Genomic DNA, 3,409 nt, shown 5'->3' with positions numbered 1-3,409 from the left:
TAAACTGATCCAGCACAGCTAGAGGCTTGGTAAACTGTGAGCGTTACTCAGAAAACTTCTATAAACTGTAGAAGTACGTATTTATGCAAAATTCAAACTTTGAGTTTAACAGGAAGTCGCCAACTTCCTTCCTCGTAAAATTTGAAACAGTAAGATCGAGAGAGAGAGAGAGAGACAATATTCTGTTAATTTTACTCTGAGCTTTTTACACAAGATCATATTTAAAATCACACGTACCTAATACATAATAAGCTTAAGTATTATTTATTCAGAAATGTCACTCACATGTACTCTTCTATAACCTTTAAGTTGTTCTTCTAAACTTTGTTGAACCTATATTTATAGGAAACTAACGAATTCGAAGTTCTACTTTTAGCGTGTAAGGAAATGACAAAAAAAAATTCAGTGGCGATATATGAAGTCGATATTGTTCAATGATTGTCTTAAATTGTTGGACTTTGACCAAAGAGGCACATTTTCTTTACAACGGCGTCTTGTACAAATGTATTGAACAAAAGAGTATTTTGTATAATAAGACAAACCCTTTGCCGACCACTTTAGTTAGAAAAACATTCTTTGGTAAATAATTCATGTATATGACTGAAAATGGCGACTTCATAGCAATAAAACAGTTTGACTATAACTGACGACCTGTGACCGCGAGCGAAACCTTTACAGTAACTCTTCGAGTGCTTAACTTGACTTCGCTGTTAAAGGCGAGCCACATCACGCACTATTAATTAACTTCACAGTTTTTATGCGTTGCATAATAATAAACATCAAGAAGATTGGTCAGATAATAACAATTAGCGAAAGATGAAGTTTCCAATTTCGAGGATATCGCGTGTTGCTTAATCAAGTGGATGATAGATGAGAAAGAACATAACTAGCCTAAAGGAAACCACAGTGGAAGTTTTGTCTCGTGTTTATCATTTATGGTTGAAATGTAAACGTATATTGTCGTTATTTCTAAAACATCGCGGCAAAGGAGTTTTTATATCGAAATGTAATCGTTCATTAAAGCAAGATATGGCAAATAATTGGTATATGAACTATTGCCCTCGATAACTCCTCGCAACACTTTCAAATTGATATGAATGGTTTCTGCCTCTAAGTAAACCAGTAATAAGGTTTTGCCCGTAAAGAAGATGAGTGTGATCTTACGGAAATTCTAGTTATGCCCAATTGCTAAGTAGCTTCCCATTTGTTGATTCACTCCAGCAACTGAACAGCGAAAAGCTGTATCCACTTACCTTTTAAACAGCCTTATCGCAAAACGCTAAGCTCATCGCTTGAATCACCTTGTCAGTTCAGTTTATGGCAAGGAAAACCTCCTTGATTTCACCAGTTAACGATGATATCCCTTGCGCACAATAGAGATGACAATCAGAGATGCACAATTCACAAACCATGGAATCCTTCGTGGGACGTAATTCCTTTATCAACCGGAATCACATTGGTTCTTAACAGTGGTTCCCCTATTGAAATGAACCACGCGCGAGCGTTTGAATGGCGTACCAAATTCCTGTAGCCTTCAATCTGTCGGAAGATATGGTTGTTAATTACACGAAGCTGGCTGGCAGATATGGATTTTAATTGCACGCTGGTTGAGCAGCGACTTTGTCAAACAATGGCCTCAATGCCTGTATTACAATGCAAACTTGGGGCTTTGTTAGGTACCGCACCCCCGCAATCAAACAGACAGCTTCCGGTTGAGGAGAAAACTAGGCCAGCAGCCAGACCTTATTGATATGACCTCCTTTTGATGGTTTCTTCTCGTTTTGGTTAAGGTTAACGCTGCGTTAGACCATGCGCTTCAACGTCAGACTTCGTGCACGAACGTGAGACATGCATAAAGGATACACTTAAACTCCACCAAATATGATCCCAATCTCGAATTTCTAACTTGACTCCACCTTTTGACTGACTTCTTAGACAACTGATATCATCGCTGGTCTCAAATTTAATCAAATGTTTCAGCCCGCATAAAGATCGGGATTGTTACATTGACATTTGCACTCCCCAGTGGCAATGTTTTTCTTTCAGGAAAGGATTTCTGTTCATTCAACTAATCCTATTATTTCTAGCGCGTGTTGGAGGATTCGTTCCTAAAATGCTTTCCTGTTTTGAGATCGCGTTACGCAACACTTGAACGACGCTTCAGAAACGTGAACAGCCGGCTGTCAAAAACAAAACACGAGAAAAGGGCTGAAGAGTGAAACGTCATGAAAGTACTCCAGTGCGAAGGTTCCCAAGTATTTTCGGTTGTTATAGATAGCCAATATTCTCTTCACGATGCACTTGTCTTCAAGGGGCTTGCTTTCGGTGTCAAAGGACTTACAGTTGGTTAGAAGAGCGTCAGAAAAGATAAAATGAAATGACAGTACAATGAGAGGGAAAGTGGAGTTGCTAAGAGCGCTGGGTGACCCGTTTCGGTTTTTGAACTTGGCATTAATCCGAGAGGTTCATTTTTCCACACACACCGAGAGCCAAAATTTGATTTGGTTTATAGCTTCCTTGATAAAATGCATTTTGGCATTCAAGCAGTAAGTAAAAATGATTCACTTAAATTTCACGCACGATTTTCCCCTGTCCCAGGTCATTCACATGCAAGGCTGTAAAAAGCCAATAAAATCAAAATTTAAGGCTTCACAAGTCTGTCAACACCACAGGGATGTTCTTGTTTGATTAAAGCCGCTATCGTGATTAACGACTTCACCAGGCTTTACATATTTGCAAAGTCAACAAAAGGAACACATGTGGTTCACTATCCATCACCAGCGTTTGAGAAAGGGCATGTTAGTTTATTTTATGAGCTTTTTGGACACATACGGCTAACATAGCAATTAAAAAGAAACTGCACTTGCTGGTCGAAACTGAGATTCCTGGTCCTGGTTCCTGGGCAACGAACTTTAAGACATGTAGTGAAAACCATATTGAATTTAATTAAAGTAAAGTCATTGGAAAGCTCTGAGGGAAAAACAACAACAACAATTTATTTAGGTATTTCCATTTTTGTACATGACATTACTGATGATATCAAATTATGCAATGGAAATTGCTAATCTATTTCATTAACAATAACGGCGAATATCTGTAACTCATAACGTCATAAACAAAAGCAGCAAGTGATCTACAAACGAAAGAGTCAATAGTGTTACATGTAAAAAGGAACAAAATTTTTGAATTTTGACCAGTGAAAGCCGTACGAGAAACCGTACCCTCCCCTAGGAGGAAAAACAGATTTTTCTTCGGAAAGGGTGGGTGCGTTCACACAAAAATGAAGTGAAAACTAACAGAATAGACAATGCTAAAGTGTAGATGCTATCGATCAAATCAGGTCACAGGTTGAATCCGCTTTTAGCTAGGTTAATCATCCCCCAAAAGGACTGAAAACATCTACACCTTC

General features: G+C 38.5%; 1 protein-coding gene across 1 annotated transcript in view; it reads right to left on the bottom strand.

Annotated features, from left to right (window-relative positions):
* Nucleotides 1-1,887, bottom strand: part of LOC138017874 (protocadherin Fat 1-like) — a 48,779-nt gene extending 46,892 nt beyond the window's left edge. Inside the window, exon 1 of the mRNA XM_068864861.1 lies at nucleotides 1,254-1,887. The gene's annotated coding sequence lies outside the window, so the exon portion shown is untranslated. The remainder of the gene's footprint in view (nucleotides 1-1,253) is intronic.
* Nucleotides 1,888-3,409: the final 1,522 nt, after the last annotated feature.

Source organism: Montipora capricornis, chromosome 9 (genome assembly GCF_036669925.1).
Source record: "Montipora capricornis isolate CH-2021 chromosome 9, ASM3666992v2, whole genome shotgun sequence".
NCBI lineage: Eukaryota > Metazoa > Cnidaria > Anthozoa > Scleractinia > Acroporidae > Montipora > Montipora capricornis.
This window is presented reverse-complemented; position numbering and strand designations above follow the sequence as displayed.